Genomic DNA, 19,594 nt, shown 5'->3' with positions numbered 1-19,594 from the left:
TTCATGGACACGTGTGTTAGAGTACCCACTCCACAGTTACCAGTAATGAGGTAACCATAGATGATACATCTGGTGTTTTGTGAATCCGGAGATCAAGATGGTTCATTAAAAGAAGAAAGAGTAACAGTTGCTAAGTAGAATGATACTCAATATAGGAGTCAATTATGTATATTCTATTCTGTGAATGTTTTACCTTCCATGTTATGAAAGTGAAAAAGGAAAGATAGATTCACAGGTCTTTGAAGATGATTTGGAGATAGACAACTGAGAAATGAGGTCCTGAGAGTAAAAACACATTGCAGTATATTATGCAACTATTCTGGAACAATCAGTTATGACTTTTTTCTACCTTGTTCACAATTCTTGTTTATACATACAAGTGCTAGTAAAAGGCATTTGTTAGGTTAAGCGAGATAAAGATTTTTTTTTTTTTAAGATTTTATTTATTTATTTAACGGACTGAGATCACAAGCAGGCAGAGAGGCAGGCAGAGAGAGGGGAGGAAGCAGGTTCCCTGCTGAGCAGAGAGCCTGATGTGGAGCTCGATCCCAGGACCCTGAGACCATGACCTGAGCCAAAGGCAGAGGCTTAACCCACTGAGCCACCCAGGTGCCCCATTTTTTTTTTTTAAAGTAAAGATGGGTTTGTTACTACTAGTCTCTAAGGTATCAACAAGGGCTTTCCTAGTAATGCACGCATAAACAAAATAAGAAGAAGCCAGAATTAAATAGGAAGAATAAGTTTCAGATTTTACTATAAGTAAGTTTTAAAATTTTTTGGAGGTCAGATGCTACTTAAAGAAACCAAAGTTTAGGGCACCTGGGTGGCTCAGTGGGTTAAAGCCTCTGCCTTCAGGTCATGATCCCAGGGTCCTGGGATTGAGCCCCGCATCAGGCTCTCTGCTCAGCATTGAGCTTGTTTCCTCCTCTCTTTGCCTGCCTCTCTTCCTACTTGTGATCTCTGTATGTCAAATAAATAAATAAATAAAATCTTTAAAAAAAAAAAAGAAACCAAATGTTTATATGCTCATACATATAAAAATTAGCATAAACTATGGGGCCATGCATCTCTTAGAGCCCATTTGGAGAACATGAATTAAGAACCTCAAATGCGGGCGCCTGGGTGGCTCAGTGGATTAAGCCGCTGTCTTCGGCTCAGGTCATGATCTCAGGGTCCTGGGATCGAGCCCCGCATCGGGCTCTCTGCTCCGCAGGGAGCCTGCTTCCTCCTCTCTCTCTGCCTCTCTGCCTACTTGTGATCTCTCTCTGTCAAATAAATAAATAAAATCTAAAAAAAAAAAAAAAAAAAAAAAGAACCTCAAATGCACAGAGAAGGTATATAATAGACACCTATTACTGATGACAAATGTAGGTAAAATGACCCCCAAAACTGCTTTAGGAAAACCTATTTGAGTTTTGACTAATGTAAATAGCTATTCGACTGCCACCACAAGCATATCAAACATCTCCATAACCCCCAAATATTTCCTCCTTCACCTGTGCAGGCAATCCTTACCCCATCATTGGCCCCAGACAACACAAGACCTACTTCCTGTCATTGTGAATTAATTTGGCTTTAACTAGAGTTTCATATACGTGGATCTGCATAGTACATACTCTTTTCTCCCAGCTTCTTTAGTTCAGCATAATGTGGAGATTCATCCATATTGTTGGATATAATAGTAGTTTGCTCCTTCTTTTTGCTGACAGTGGTCCAGTGTATGGATGCACCATTGGTAGATAGCTATATTACTTTCAATTTTGGGCTGTAATGAGCAGAGCTGCTAGGAACATCTGTGTCTTCATGTGAATAGCTGTTTCCATTTTTCTTGGATATTCACAATCACAATGATTAGGTCACATGGTAAGTGTAGATTGAACTCTGAGAGACATTGCCAAAATGTCCTCATAGTGGATGTGCCATTTTACATTCCCACCAGCAATATATGATCATTTCAGTCCACATCCATGACAATTCTTGTTATTATCAGTCTTTAAAATTCTAATAACCCAAATTAAAAAGTGACGTGGATATGTACTATAACTTTGTGTTCCCCCGATGACTAATGATGTTGAGCATCTTGGGCTTAGTGGCCACTTATATATTATTTTATGTAAAGTACCTGTTCAAAAATTTCACCCATTTTAAAAGTTGGATTTTAAAAGTCTTATTTTTGAGATTGTAGAGTTTTTTTATATATACTGGGAAAACATTCTGGGAGATCTCTGTTTCTAGATCACCTATTTACAAATTTTTTGGTTCATTTGGGACTTGCCTTTTCATATTGCTAATGGCAAATTTTGTATATGTGCTGCCGAAGCGAGCGCTAATGGCAAATTTTGAAGGATACTTTCTAATTATGTCTTGTTAATTAATACAATTATATATTATCATTTTCCCCTTTATTTTATATAATCTTTATATCCCTTCAGAAAATTTTAGCTTAACTGAGCATCCAACACATTGTTCCCATGGGGGTATGTGTGTGCATGCATGCATGTGTGTGTGTGTGTGTGTGTGTGTGTGTGTGTGTGATGTAAGGTAAGGGTTGAGGTTCTTTTTGCTCCTTATGAAAATGTAATTACTTCAATTCAATTTACAGAAAAAAATCTTTTCTCTTTGAATTGCCTTGCTTCCTTCTGCAAAAGTCAGTTTGCAAAATATACACAAATCCATATCTGAACTCTCTAACCTCTGCCACTGACATATATGTCTCACTTTGCAAATATTATACTTGGTTAGTATAGTTTAGGCTTATAATATATCACAAAGTCAGATGGTTTGTTCTAGAACTATTTCCTTTTTCAAATTGTTTTAAATTTCCATATGAATTTAATGAAAGAGGTCAAAGATCTGTACACAGAAAACTACAAGACTTTGATGAAAGAAATTAAAGAAGACACAAATGGAAATATATTCCATGTTCATGCATTGGAAGAACCAATATTGTTAAAATGTCCACATTACTGAAAGCAATCTACAGATGTGATGCAATCTCTATCAAAAGTCCAATGGCATTTTTTACAGATACAGAAAAAAAAAATCCTAAAATTTTATGGAAACACAAAAGACTCTAAGTAGCTAAAGAAATACTGAGCAAGAACAAAGTTGGAGGTATCACTTCCTTATGTCAAACTATACTACAAAGCTATAGTTATCAAAATGGTACAATACTGGCATAAACACATAGACTAACGGAACAGAAAAGAAAGTCCAGAAATAATCTCTCATATATATGATCAATTAACATTTGACAAGGGGTGCCAAGAATCCTCAATGGGGAAAGGACAATCTCTTCTTATAAATGGTGTGAAAACTGAATAACCATGTGCAGAACGAAACTGCACAACATGCACAAAAATTAACATAAACTAGATTAAAGACATTAAATTTGAAACCATGACCCTCTTAGAAGAAAATGGTGCATTGTCTGGGTGGCTCAGTTGATTGAATGTTTGACTCTTGATTTTGGCTCAGGTCACCATCTCAGGATCATGGGATCAAGTCCTGCACCAGGCTCCATGCTCAGTGTGGCATCTGCTTGGGATTCTCTCTCTCTCTCCCTGTGTCTCTCCCCCTGCTCACATGCTCGCTAAATAAATAAATGACTAAATAAAATCTTTTTAAAAAGGAGGAGGAGGAAGGAGCAGGACAAAAAGGAGGAGGAGGGAAGAGAAGGTAAGTCTTTGTCAACAGGTACACAAATTACACAAAAAGGTAATCAACATCATTAATCATCATGGAAATGCAAAACAAAACCACAATGCGATATCACCTCATACCTGTTAGAATGACAATCATTAAAAAAAATAGTATTATAAATGTTGGTGAAAATGTGAAGAAAACCCTATATGCTTTTGATGGGAATATAAACTGGTACAGCCACTACAAAAAACAGTATGGAGGTTCCTTAAGACAATAAATAGAACTACCTTATGATCCATAATCCCGCTTCTGGATTGTATACCCAGTGAAAATAAAAACAGGATCTTGAATAGTTACCTACACTCCCATGTTTACAATAGCCAAGATATGTACAAACGTAAGTGTCCATCAATGGATGAATGGAGAATATAGAAATATGGGTGCTAATTTATCAATATATGTGATAACATATGTTATATAAGTGATAATATACATCATATTATCAATATTAATATATCAATATTATTCAGCCATGAAAAAAATGCCAGTTGCCTTTTACAGCAACATGGATGGACCTTGAGGATACTATGCTAAGTGAAATAAGTCAGGCAGAGGAAGACAAATACTATATGATACTCCTTATATGTGGAATTTACAAAAAGCTGAACTCAGGGGCGCCTGGGTGGCTCAGTGGGTTAAAGCCTCTGCCTTCGGCTCAGGCCATGATCCCAGCGTCCTGGGATCAATCCCCGCATCAGGCTCTCTGAGCCTGCTTCCTCCTCTCTCTCTGCCTGCCTCTTTGCCTACTTGTGATCTCTGTCTATCAAATAAATAAATAAAATCTTTAAAAAAAAAAAAAAAAGCTGAACTCAGAGAAACAGAGAGTAGAATGTGGTTACCAGGAGCTAGATATGAAAAAAACTGGGAGCTGTCTGTGGAAGGGTATAAACTTCCAGTTTTAAGACAAATAAGTTCTGGGGACCTAATGTACAGCATGGTGATTATAATTAATAATAACGTGTTATATTCTTGAAAGTTGAGAAGAATAGATCTTAAATGTTCTCGCCACAAAAAGGAAAGAAAAAAAAGAAACACTAATCACGTGATTTCAAGGAGGTCTGTGGTGGTAATCACTTTGTAGTACTTTGTGTATCAAAGCGACACCTTATACTTACACAACGTTATATATTATATCTCAATAAAACTAGAAAAAAATTAATTTCCATATGAATTTCTGAATCAGCTCATGACTCCAAAAAAAATTCCTGTTAGAATTTCATTGCGTCTATAGACAAACTGTGAATAAAACTGACATCTAAATAATATTGAATCTTCCAATTCACCTTTGAAGCTGGTCCTCATTTTTATTCTGTTTGGAGATTTTTTTTATTGCCGATTTATCTCTTTCTGTGTTATGTTTATGTGTTAGATTTACTATTTCATCCTGTGTCAGTTTAGGTAATTTGTGTGTTTCTAGAAAATTGTTCATTTCATCTATGATGAATTAGATGACTCTAATTGTTCATAGTATTCTTCTATATACCTTTATTTCTGTAAGGTCTATATTAATGTCATAACTTTCATTTTGATTTTAGCAATTTCAGCCTTCTGTTTTTTCTTGGTCAGTGTAGATTCAAGTTTGTGAATTTTGTTGATGTTTTCAAAGATGTAACCTTTGTTTTTGGTGATTCTCTCTATTGAGATAAAATTGAGGAACACTTAATGAGAAGGAGAAAAAAGAGAGAAGACTCAAATAAATAAAATCAGTAATCAGAAGAAGGAATAAAACCAGAAAATAAATAAAATCAGAACTGGTGCTACATAAACTATTTGTCTTTACACCAGTAGTATAATGCTTTGTATACTATGGTTTTATAATACATTTTGAAATTACAATCTGTGATTCCTTCAGCTTTGTTTTTCTCAGGATTGATTTGGTCTTTTATGGTCTTTTGTGGTTCCATAAAAATAATGGAATTTTTCCCCCTATTTCTGTTTAAAAAAAAAAAGGCAACTGGGGTGTTGATAGACATTGTGTTAAACATGTAGATTCATTCACTTTAGATATTGCAAGACTATTAAGCCTTTTAATCCATGAACGCAAAATATCTTTCCATTTGTTTAGGTCTTATTTAATTTCTTTCATCAATGTTTTGCAATTTTCAGCATAGAAGTCCTTTGCCTCCCTAGTTAAGTTTACTCATAAATACTTTATCCTTTTTAATGCTATTGTATATCGGACTTATTTTCCTATTTCTTTTTCAGATATTTCATCATCAGTGTATAGAAACACAAATGATTTTTACATGTCGATTTTGAATCCTAGAACTTGTTGTTGTAATTTTTTATGAGATTCTAGAGTGTAAAAAAGGTAACCTTGTAATTTTTCATCAATTTAATGGTTGTTTCAGTGAGGAAATGCTTCTTAGAGCATCCTGTTCCACCATTTCCATGACATAATCCTTCCCAAATCATACATTTAAGTGTCATACTTTCCTTTTTATTCAATTCAAAATATTTCCTAATTTTCCCTATGATTTCTTTTTTGACTCATGATTTAAAATTATGCTGTTTACATTTCAGAAATTTTTCCATATATTTTCCTATTACCAATTCCTAGTTTCTGTTTCAGTCAAAGAAAATACTCTCAACCATTTTTAATTTTTTTTTAAAGATTTGTTTTAGAGAAAGAGCACGTGTGAGTGGAGGAGGGGGGAAGGACAGGGGAAAGAAAGAGTCCTAGTAGACTCTGCACTGAGCACAGAGCTTGACTCAGGGCTCTATCGAAAGACCCTGAGATCACAACCTGAGCCAAAACTAAGAGTTGGGCACTTAAATGATGGTGCCGCCCAGGTGCCCTTAAGCTGTTTTTAAAAAAAATTTATTGAATGTGGTTTATCTCAATGAGTATTTCCTATGTACTTGTGTATTCTGCATTTGTTGGGCATTGTGTTTGAGTGCCAAATAGGTCAAGTAGGTTGAATGGATTTTTAGGTCTATTTACTTCCCATTTTTCTATCTGCTTGTTCTATTAATTATTGACAGATGAGTGGTGAATTCTCCAAATTTAATTGTGGATTTGGTGCTCGCTTCGGCAGCACATATACTAATTGTGGATTTGTCAATTTCTTTTTTTCAGTATGTTTTTGCTTCATGTATTTTTGAAGCTTTCTTATTGGATGCAGACACCTTTATGATTGCCATGACTTTATAAATTGTTCCTTTAGTTATTATGAATGTCTTCTTTCTCTGTTAATCATATTTGTTATATTTATATTGTCTATTGTCAATACATATTAAATTCAGCCTTTTATGATTAGTATGTGTATAGGATAGCCCTTTCCATAATTTTCTTTTAACAAAATCTATATTATCATTTGCATCCTTATATTTAAAGTTTATTCTTCACTGACATATTTAGGTCTTTTATTTAAATAGAATATTAATAGTTAATTTTTAAAGTAATTGTTGAAATGTTTAAGTCTACTACCTTGCTAGTTGTATTTTATTTTACCCATCTGTTCCTTCTTCCCTTTTTAACTGCCTTCCTTTAGATTAACTGAGTAATTCATAGGATGCTATCTTACTTCTATTATTGGCTGTCACATGGACAGTGAGATATTAGTAGATAATTCTGACTCTTTCTAAAATTGTTTTTCAACTTGTTTAGGGAATCTGTAGAGAAACCTTTATTTTAGTGATAATTTAGTCCCACTATTAATTCATGATCCTTATTGGGTCTCTATTGAATATTCTGACTTATCAAAAAGAACTCTTCACTCTGGCTGGTTGTTTTAACTCAAATGACTTCCAGCCTTGTATGAGTTTTGGGAACCATCTGGTTCTGTTCCAATTACTCTTTGTTAGAACCTGTGGCATTTTCTTATACACACACTGCTTAATATTTAGCAAGGACTCAAGAGGACTCCAGTGTATATTTCTAGGGGCTTGTTTTCTACATGACTTCCTTCTTTCTGGAACCCATTACCTTTTCATCACTCCAGTCTTCCTGAATTCCAGTCTCTATTTCCTCACACCAGTGAGACTCCCATTTTTTCCTTGGAATCTCCTCCATACTTCTACCATCCAGAACTCCTCCAGGTGAAAAGCTGAGTTAATCCTGGGGCTCAGTTTGTTTGTTCGCTTGTTTTCCTTTTCACACAGTTCACAAATGTGTGTTCCTTTTCAATGTTTTAAAGATATATATGTATGTATGTGTTTATGGTTGGTTTCTTTTCCTTTAACAAAGTTTGTATTAGTTTTCTAGGGCTGCTATAAAAGGACACAACAAACCTAATCGCTTAAACAACAGAAATCTACAGTCTCACAGTTCTAGAGGCTAGAATATAGGTAGGCCATGTTCCTTTTGAAGGTATTAAGGAAGGATCTCCCAAATTTAAGTATTTCCCTGGCTTTGGTCTTCTTCACATGGCATTCTCCCTCAGTGCATATCTGTGTATCCAAAGTTTCCCTTCTTATAAGGACACAAGTCATATTGCATTAGGGGCCCACCCTACTCAAATATGACCTTATCCTTGTTAGTTACATCTGTAGTGACCCTATTTCCAAATAAGGTCATTCTCCCAGGTGCTGGAATAGGACCGGGATAATTTTATGTATTATGAAATTTTTTTTTTTTGCTAATAAAACATTTTTGTTTAGAATCTCAGTCTTCCTTCCTTTCATTACAAGGTTATTAGCATGCTTTTGGTGCCTACTGAACAATTCTACCACCTCTATCTCATAAATCTCCATGAAGGTTATTGTTACCTAAAGTTGTATGCCATCTTTTTAAAAACAGTTCACATTTTTTTTTGGAATTAACAGTTTTTTTGGTATTTAATATCTGTTTCTCTGCTGATAAGGTTGTTTTCATTCCACTCCTTCCTTCTGAATTTGTTTCTTTTTGTTAAAATACATTCTCTAGTGTTTTAAAATAAGGATCTATAAAAGCTAAATGGTTATTCTTTGTAAGCCTACATCGTTTTCTCCATTTTGAGTGTACTTTAAGGGACCAGAGATTTTGAGGCTGACAGCATTTATCAGCATTTTAAAGATATAAAGGAAAAATATATTTTTAAAAAAGGGATATAAAAAGTGATGAAACAATAAAATTGCAAGACAACAGACAAAAATGTAGTGGCTCAGTAATTTCATGAAATGTAAATGGGTTAAATACTCTAAAAGATTAAATTTGTTAGATTGCATAAATACACACATACACACATAATGATGTGCTGCTTATAAGAGAAACATAACTAGCTCGCCAATGCAGAAATAAAATTTTATAATACTGAACACCTGAAATTGAACAACTAATCTACAAACCTAGAAGTGGACATCCTAGCCAGTGTCATAAGTTATGGAGGAAAAATTAAAGTTATAACAACTGTAAAAAATGAGTAAAATTTGTATAGAAAGATCATCTAAAAGAATGTACAAAGTATTAGAATCAGTAAGTGAATTAATCAAGGTCATAGAATATAAGTTAAAAATTAAGAAAAATTCATTGGAATTCTGTGAAATACTAACCAAGGCTGAAAATAATATTTATGAGAGCATCACAACTAGAGATTAATCTATCAAAAGACTTTATACAGTCTCTACACAGAAAGTCTCCACACAGAAAACCATAAAATATTACTACAGGGAATTTATGACCTAAATAAATGGGATGTTAAATATGTTAATATGTTAAGTATGTTAATATAACATGTTCATAGATTTGATAATCAGTATTGTAAAGTTTCAATTTTCCCCAACATGATTTAGAGAGTCAATGCAATCCCAGTTTAATTTCTAGCAAGTGCCTATGTACATTTATAAGCCAATTCTTATATTTACATGGAAATGAAAAGGACTAGTAATTACCCAGGAAATTTGAAGAATAAAGCTAGAGCAAGAGTGAGGGAGAAAGAGAGAGAGAGGAGAATTTAATGCGATTGGATTTATTACAAAAAGACTATTGAAATGACCAAAGAAAACAAACAAACAAAAAAGGGCAGACTTTTACAAAGCAGGGCTACATTAGTTGAATATCCAAATGGAACAAAAGAGCATAAAAGTCAATTCCAGATTGATGTAGACTAAATATGAAAGATGACATCACAAATTTCTAGAAGGTAAAATAGGAAAATATTTTTATGATCTGGGGGAGGTGGCAAAGATTAGTTGGACAAGACACCAAAAACATTAAGCATAAGAAGAAAGATTGGTAAGTTGTTCTCTACTCATTAGAAGGTAAAAAAAAATTCTTGCCCACCAAATGACAAGACTAACACTATGAAAGGCTATATCAATATACCAACTAAGCAACTATATACAAAAATATATAGGATAACTATGAATCAATAAGGAAAGGTAGGTAACTTTAAAACAATGAAAATACTTGAATAGAAATAACCCAAAGAGAAAGAAATCAGCCAATAAGCACATGAAAAGATTCATAACATCCTCAGTGATCATGAAAGAGCAAATTAAAACACAGTGTGTTAATGTTAATACACATAAGATAGACCAAAAAAAGTGTTGATTAATAAAACGTATTTAATAGGTAATGTAGTGGGGCACCTAAGTGGCTCCACTGTTAAGCGTCTGCTTTCTGCTGGGGTCGTGATCCCAGGGCCCTGGGATCAAGCCCCGCATGGGGCTCCCTGATCAGCAGGAAGCCCGCTTCTCCCTCTCCCATTGTCTCTCTCTCTCTGTCAAATAAATAAATAAATAAATTCTTTAAAATAAATAAATAACTAAAAAGAAAACAGAGACACATGGGGTACTAATGAACAACAAGAATATTTAGTTGTTTTTTTTTTTTTAAGCCAGAGTCATGGCAGCTTTTTTTTTTTTTTAAGATTTTCATTTATTTATTTGACAGGAAGAGACAGCAAGTGAACAGAATTGTTCACTGAGTGACTGCTATCTATTCTAACATTTAGTAATGTTTTGGAAAACATATATATTAGATGCTATGATAAGTGTGTTACATTTATTACTAGAATCCTTAAATGAGTTTCCTCATTTTAGAAGTGATGAGATCACAGCTCATAAGATGAGGAGCTAAAGGGCCCTAAAAGACGGTCTAGTAATTAATTATATATAAATTAGAGAGTAAAGATCCACACAGCTAGAAATGGTAATATCAAGTAAAATTTATCTCTCAGTCTACCGTGTTTCCCCACAACTGGGTTTTCTTACAATGTCAATGTCAGACTATTGACCATGTAAACATTTCCCCCCCAGTTTTATCACCTTGATGATTATTCTGGAAAAATGCAACTGCATAAAGGATCTGCAACTTTGTTAAGACACTAGTTAAAGTAGAATTGGAATACGTGAATCCTGATTCTCAGGGGATTGTCTCATCATTTGACCGCATATGTTCATGATCCAATTTTAGAAACTTGGCCAATTCAAATTAAAACATTCCAGTTTGCTAATCACCCTCCAGGAATGACTGCCCAAGAGATGGGAAAACATATGTTGGTAACTGATTCAGCCTTACCTTGCTCCAACTACATTTTATTATAAACAAAATAATTTATGTGTAACAATTACAGTGATTCCAACCATTATTTTCAGAACAGCTTTTCTTCCACTAAATGTGAGGAATTTAATCACTGACTTTATCAAAATTACATGTCACTGGCACAGAGCTAATCTCACTTTGTAAACTCACTTGTCATACAGTTTGCAGGTTTGAGGTACTCTGAGTGTAGGCTGTGCAGTCAAATAAACTAATTTGCATTTTAAATGCACTTTATGTTTAATTTTCTTCTTGTTAATAATATTGTATTTCCTTATGGCTGATGTACCACAGGCAGTATAGAAATTACTGGATTTTATGAATATTTAACAAAGAATAGCTCTTTCTGGATGATGTCATTTCTTTTCAATATAATAAGGGATTAAATTTGTAGAAAGCTTTTTTGGGGGGGAAATTTGTAGAAGTTTTAAATAGATGTTTTATACTGATTATAAGCATCTTAATGTTTGAAAGGAACTTAAGAGAGTCCTATTCCCTTTTGGATACAAAACATGATATTTTCCACTCATTTTTTAATAGAATTGCCAAGTGTGTAAAAGGTCAGATGAGTTTTCTAAAGCATACAAGAAGTTGGGTGATAAATATGAAAGAATATCAAGTTTTCAAATACTGAACATTTGAAAGCATCATTTCTCTGTGCCACATAAAACCACTGGCTCCCACGTATATCAAAATGTCATTCTAGGTACAAAAATGATCTTAACCATAACTTACAATTCCGTGTGTCTCTAAAATACATATAATTTTATGTGTTTTTTTAAAAAACATATAAAGTTTTTGTAGAATACTCATTAATAAAGTCTATTCGAAATTCACTATGCCAGGCATTTTCACAGACATCTGGTCCCTGCAACACCGTTTTCATTATGTAAAACACCTATTACTACTTTTCCATTTCATTATTTTGTTTTACCTTTTCAATTTTAATGATTAAAAAAAATGCTGAGGGTAATAAAGTTTTGAAGTGATAGATTTGGAATATCTCCCAGGTCTTAATTCAAGCTATGGTTGTAATTCACCATATTCTTATATTAATACTCTTGTTATACAATGTTCTCTTTGCAAGTCCACTGTCCTTGACTAAATTTTGCTACCTGTGGCTATAATAGAGGGGAATTAACTTGCTGTCAAAAAACAGTGAAACTGGGGCGCCTGGGTGGCTCAGTGGGTTAAGCCTCTGCCTTTGGCTGGGGTCATGATCTCAGGGTCCTGGGATTGAGTCCCATATCGGGCTCTCTGCTCAGCAGGGAGCCTGCTTCCCCTCTTCTCTCTCTCTGTCTGCCTCTCTGCCTACTTGTGATCTCTCTGTGCCAAAGAAATAAAATCTTTAAAAAAACAAAACAGTGAAACTAAAACTTCCTATCAGTGAGTTCAATAATATTGCTATTCTAAATAATGAGCGACTTGACTTCAGGTGACATGATTTCCATGGATGATTGGGAAACTCTGGCTGTGTTAATTTAAAAAACAAAGAGAATAAATTTTAAAAATAAATAAATAAATAACATAAACAGTGATACAAGAAACAGTATTATTAAATAAAGAATTGATTAACTACTATTTTAAATTCATAATCTTGGTAAAGAAACTTGGTGGTTTTAAATAATACTTGAAAGCCTATACAGAGTTCTGATTTATTCGTGGCAACTGAAATAGCATAGATATTTGATATAATTTTAGAAGACAGTTATTTTTTAAGGATATAGTCTTCCTATATTTTATAAAGGTAAAAAAAACCAATTTTGCTTTCAAGTAAGAATTTTGAAATTTCATTTGTATGTAGTACCACTGTCCAATAATCAGTAGTTCCTCTAATTCTTTTTAACTTTTACTTTAGTTTTTTTAGAAGAGATCATGTGGAGGCTAGAACAGTATTTGTCTAAAAAAAAAAAATCATTACCATTTATATACCAGCTCACATCATTTTTTTTACTGCAATATCAATAAAGATTTAGTATTTTGTATTTTCAGGAAACTTATATTCTAAATTAAATATTTTATTCTAAACTAAAGGAAAGGGAAATTGTTACTATAATCTCACTCAATTCCCTTGAATCCACTCTTCTTAGAAATATAAACTAAATGCCTAAATGTAAATATTCTTATTGGTACTTGCTTCTTTTCAAAAAGTAAAAAAATGTATTGTGTGCCATTTTTTTAAAGCCACTGAGTGCTCAAGATGAATGAATTTTCTGTTGTTTTAGGGTGGAATGTTCTACATATATCTATGAGGTCCATCTGGTCCAATGTGTCATTCAATGCTCTTGTTTCTTTATTGATTTTCTGCTTGGATGATCTGTCTATTACTGAGAGAGGCATGTTAAGATCTCCTACTATTAATGTATTCATATTAATATGACTCTTTATCTTGACTAACTGTTGTCTTATGTAGTTGGCTGCTCCCATATTGGGGGCATTAATATTTACAATTGTTAGATCTTCTTGATGGGTAGACCCTTTAAAAATGATGTAGTGTCCTTCTTTATCTCTGACTACAGTCTTTAGTTTGAAATCTAATTTATCTGATATGAGGATCGCTACATAGCTTTCTTTTGAGGCTCATTGGCATGAAAGATGCTTCTCCATCCCTTCACTTTCAGTCTGGATGTATCCTTAGCTTCCAAATGGGTCTCTTGTAGACAACATATGAATGGGTCCTATCATTTTACCCAATCTGCAACCCTGTGCTGTTTTATGGGAGGGTTTAGGCCGTTCACATTGAGAGTGATTATTGAAAGATATGTTTTTATTGACATCATGTTGCCTGTGAAGTCCTTTTTTCTATAGATTGTCTCTGTACATTTCTGTTCTATGTCACTCTTTCTTTTATTGAACCCCCATTAATACTTCTTGTAGTGCCAGCTTGGTGGCCACATACTCTTTTAAACCTTGCTGGTCTTGGAAGCTCTTTATCTCTCTATCCATTTTGAATGTGAACCTTGCTGGATCAAGTATTCTTGGCTGCATGTTCTTCTCATTTAGTGCCCTGAGTATGTCCTGCCAGCCCTTTCTGGCTTGCCAGGTTTCTCTGGACAGGTCTGACATTATTCTGATGGACCTTACTCTGTACATAAGGAATCTCTTCCCCCAGCTGCTCTCAAAAGCTCTTGTATAAAATTATGATTTATCAGTCTTGCTATCAAGTGCCTTGAGGTCTTTCTAGATTCGTTCATCTTGGGGGGTGATCCTTCTACCTCTAAGACACGAACGCTGGTTCAATTCCCCAGATTGGGAAAATTTTCATGGAGAATTTGTCTAATTGTATCTTCTAGTCTTTCTTTCTCCTCCCCCTCAGGGATCCCAATAATTCTGACATTGGAACGTTTCATGGCGCCATTTATTTCCCTAATTCTGTTTTCATGGCTTCTAAGCTGTTTGTTCCAGGCCTCCTCCTGATCCTTTTCCTCTACCAGTTTGTCCTCTAGATCACTAATTCTATCTTCTGCCTTGGTTACCCTAGTTATTAGAGTATTTAGATTAGATTGGATCTCATTAATAGCATTTTTAATTTCTTCCTGGGTGGCTTTCACTTCTTCCCTAATCGATTCCATGTTGTCACTAATGGTTTTCTCCAACCTAACCATTGCCTGGATAATTGTTACCCCGAATTCCCTTTCTGACATACCGTTTATGTCTATATACAGTAGCTCTGATGGAGAGGGCACAGTCTCTGAATTTTTCCTCTATTGGGTGTTCCCTCCTCCTAGTCATTTTGGGGAGAGATGGTTAAAGGGATGTGTAGCTGAATATATCAACCACAATCCAGGCAAGGTGTACCCTGGAATGCTTTTGAGCAACTGGAAGTCACCACCAAAAAGAAAGAAAAAAGAAAAAAAAAAAAAGAGAAAGAGAGAGCCAGAAAAAAAGAGAAGACCCAGCCAGATGGGCCCCAAAGGTAAAAATGGACAAACAAAAAGACCAACAAAAAGACCACAAACCAGGGCTCAACCCATATCAAAAGATTGAGATTATTCCCTGCATATTCTCAGACCACGATGCTTTGAAACTGTAACTCAACCACAAAAAAAAAAAAAAAAAAAAAAAAAGTTTGGAAGGAATTCAAACACTTGGAAGCTAAAGACCACTCTGCTTAAGAATGTTTGGATTTACCAGGAAATCAAAGAACTTAAACAATTCATGGAAAGAGTGAGAATGAAGGCTCTTTTGTCCAAAACCTATAGGATATGGCAAAAGCAGTCCTAGGGGGGAAATACATAGCCATCCAAGCCTCCTGGAAAAAAGAAAAGAAAAGAAAAACCAGAATACACCAGCTCTCTTTACACCTTAAAGAACTGGAGAATCAACAACAAATTAAGCCAACCCCACACACAAGAAGGGAAATAATCAAGATTAGAGCAGAGATCAATGAGATAGAAACTAGAGATACAGTAGAACACATCAACGAAACTAGAAACTAGTTTTTTTAAAGAATCAATAAGATCGATAAATCATTGGCCAAACTAATCCAAAAGAAAAGAGAGAAGACCCAAATTAATAAAATTATGAATGAAAAGGGAGAGATCATGACTAACACCAAGGAAATAGAAGCAATCATCAGAAATTATTATCAACGGTTATATGCCAATAAGTTAAGCAACCTAGATGAAATGGATGTATTCCTGGAAACCTATAAACTTCCAAAACTGAATCAGGAAGACATTGACAATCTGAATAGACCAATATCTAGTAATGAGACTGAAGCAGTGATCAAAAACCTCCCAAAAAACCAGACCCCAGGACCTGATAGGTTCCCTGGAGAATTCTACCAAACTTTCAAAGAAGAAATAATACCTATTCTCCTGAAGCTGTTTCAAAAAACTGAAGCAGAAGGAAAACTTCCAGACTCTTTTTATGAAGCCAGCATTACCTTGATCCCCAAACCAGGCAAAGACCCCACAAGCAAGGAGAATTTCAGACCAATATCCCTGATGAACATGGATGCCAAGATTCTCAATAAGATCCTAGCTAACAGGATCCAACAGTACATTAAAAAGATTATCCACCATGACCAGGTGGGATTTATCCATGGGTCGCAAGGGTGGTTCAACATTCACAAATCAATCAATGTGATAGAACAAATCAATAAGAGAAGAACCACATGGTCCTTTCAATTGATGCAGAAAAAGCATTTGACAAGATAAACTTTTGAAAATTATCTACTGATTCTAAATCACTGTCACCCTAACTCAGATTAGTCAATCAGACAAAACAGTCATTTACAAATAAAGGACAGCAAAAAAAAAACACATGTAATTTATGATCAGAATGTCTTTGTTTGAATATAGGCTTTGCCATTTTTTGGCGTGGTTCTTGGACAGGTCATATAGTCTCTTCAGTAACACTGATAATAATAATAATAATACCTACTTTTTGGGATCACTGTAAAAACTGAAACTGAGTGTAAAAATCATAAATCAATCTATCTCATGATAGGAAAACATGTAGAAAGGTATTAGGACATGACTAATTTGAGAGGAATAAATAAATAAATAAATAAATAAATAAATAAATAAATAAAGACATGAGGCTGAAGTGATACCAATGGAGGGTGGGATTAAGTAGAAAGAAGGTTCTCAGGAAGCAAAGAGGAGAAATAGACATTAAAAGGCAGAAATGGGGGCGCCTGGGTGGCTCAGTGGGTTGAGGCCTCTGCCTTCAGCTCAGGTCATGATCCCGGGGTCCTGGGATCGAGTCCCGCATCAGGCTCTCTGCTCAGCAGGGAGCCTGCTTCCTCCTCTCTCTCTCTCTGCCTGCCTCTCTGCCTACTTGTACAATAAATAAAGTATTTAAAAAAAATAATAAAAGGCAGAAATGCATGGAAGGGATGATGAAGACAAATCATGGACTTTCTACATATTTCTTGGAATTTCTCACTTTTGACAAAACAAGTTAATAGAGAAAGAGAATCAGTTGTTATGAATAAAGGAATTGAGGGGCACTTGGGTAGCTCAGTCCAATAAGCATCAGACTCTGAGTACCTTGTCAAAATAATAAAGTTAATACAACAATTGTTGTAGAGGCATTGAATGAGAAAAGACTAGAAAATTTAATATTCAGTGCTGAAACAGCAATGCATTGATCTAGGAGGAATTAAAAAGGGATCCCTGTCTTAGATCATTTACAAAAATTAACACCAGTTGAGTTAAAACACTGATTGTTTTCTGGTAATAATGCAAGAAAATCTAGATAGTTTATGTGCAGTGCTAGACACCTAGAGTATCTAGAAACTCAGAATTTATTAAATGAAGTTTAAACCACCTGTATGCAAATCATCTGTATGCAAAAATATATATATAATATCATATACAATATATATTTTATATATGATATAATATAAACAATATATATTATATATAATAATATATACTATTATATATAATATATAATAATATATAAAATATATAAATATATGATATATACCAGATATATGATATATCTGGAAAAAATGAAGATGCAAAGAGCAGGCCATGAGTTTTCAGTAATACACAAAAAGCTCTTACAAATTGTCAGGAAAAAATACAAAACACAGAGTCTAAAAATGGGCAAAGTTATGAATACACAGTGTACCAAGTGCAAATCCAAATGACTAACACCCTTGGGAAAAAGGAAATTGACTAATCACTAGGGAAATAGAAATCAATATAATGATTTAACCAGAGAGAAAGTTTAAATGCTCCAGATTTCATGTTGATATGGACATGAGGTAAAAGGGTAGTCTTAGATTGCTAGTTGAAATGTAATGTGATTTAACCATGTTCAGCCTTCTGTTCTAAAAAGCCTCAGTATTATTAATCTGTAAAATGAGAATATGACAATATCTACTAAGAAAAAAATACCTACTCCTTTCCTAGAAAGCTATTCTGTAGAACCAAATGTACCAATTTGTAAGAACTTATATATAAAGATAACTTTTTTAAAAAAAGATTTTATTTATTTATTTGACAGAGAGCGCAAGTATACAGAGACGCAGGAAGAGGGAGAGGGAGAAGCAGGCTCTCTGCTTAGCGGGGAGCCCAATGTGGGGCTTGATCCCAGGACCCTGGGACCATGATCTAAGCCCAAGGCAGCCGCTTATCAGCTGAGCCACCCACGTGCCCCTAAAGATAACTTTTATAGAGTTGTTCAAGGTAATGAAAAACAAAAACAGGAACAAAGAAAACCACTCTGTATATGTGTGTATGAGGATGTACATTGATACATATCTACATAGCTTTACATAGTCCATAAAAGAAGAAAAATACATATGAACACACACTGAGTTTTTAGTATTGACGTACCTAAGGGAGAAGGGGAGAGAGTGCTGTAATCAGGAAAAGGAAAGGGAGGAATGAATAAAAGATGTCTTTGCTAAAACAATGTGTGCCATTCCACTTACAAGGAAGAAAAATAATACAGTAAAATATACCCCTCTTTATAAGAGTGGGAATTAAGTTTTTTTTGTTTTATTTTGCTTTTACACATTTTGGGTCATGGAAGGATAATAGATCAGTATTTAGAGAATTCCTATTTATGATGTGATAATGAGATAAAAATCAAATTAATAAAGCCATATCGTAAATTAAGTTATTTAATAAAAGAAATACAACTGCATACACAAGCAGTGAGCTAGAAATGTTTTTTTTTTCAAAGCTCATTAAAAATAAGTCTAACTATGTTGAATAAAATAAATGAAATAATGGTTTTGGAAATTAAGTTAGCCATTATATCTTCTCATAATGGAGCCTTTACATTATTTGAAATAGGATGAAAACCAGAAACTTTCTAGTCAATAATTAGCCAATTGATAGTGAATTATCTAGAAATCTGTTCATTTAAATTAGGCTGTAATAAGTCTTAAAGGAAAACTGGAAATTTTAAGTAAAATTGCTTTTCAAGTTAAGTGGTCTTTTTTTCTTTTTTTTTTTTTATCTTGGTAGTTTGCTTCACTTCAGTTTAAACTGCTGGAAGCAGATCCTTTTTATGTCCATGTTTAAGGAAGTGCTGAAGGTCAGATCACTCAAAGCCAACCCCATCAGGCATCCTACCAAGATAATCTCTAAAGAGGTCAGAGGTGGGATTGACACAGAGAAGTTGCAGATTTTACCAGTCCAGTTCAAGGGATTTCTCACTGTCCTCATAGGGGACCTCTTTTCAATGGAAAGATCAAGGGTTCCAATGAGAAGGCAATGGAAAACCCTCCATTTTATGTAGATTTATTTTTTCATGAGGTAAAAGCAACAAAACATTTATATTCTTAATAGAGATTATAGTGTTTTGCTGAAGGCAAATTATTTATTTGGGGCTTACTAGTGCTCAACTGAATTGTGCCTCAATTCACAAGGTGAAGTCTTAACCCCCAGAGTGACTGACTGTTCTTGGAGACAGGGCCGGTGACAATGTGCTAAAGGTGAAATAAAACCGTAAGAA

Source organism: Meles meles, chromosome 11, assembly GCF_922984935.1.
Source record: "Meles meles chromosome 11, mMelMel3.1 paternal haplotype, whole genome shotgun sequence".
NCBI classification, from domain to species: Eukaryota; Metazoa; Chordata; class Mammalia; order Carnivora; family Mustelidae; genus Meles; species Meles meles.
This window is presented reverse-complemented; position numbering follows the sequence as displayed.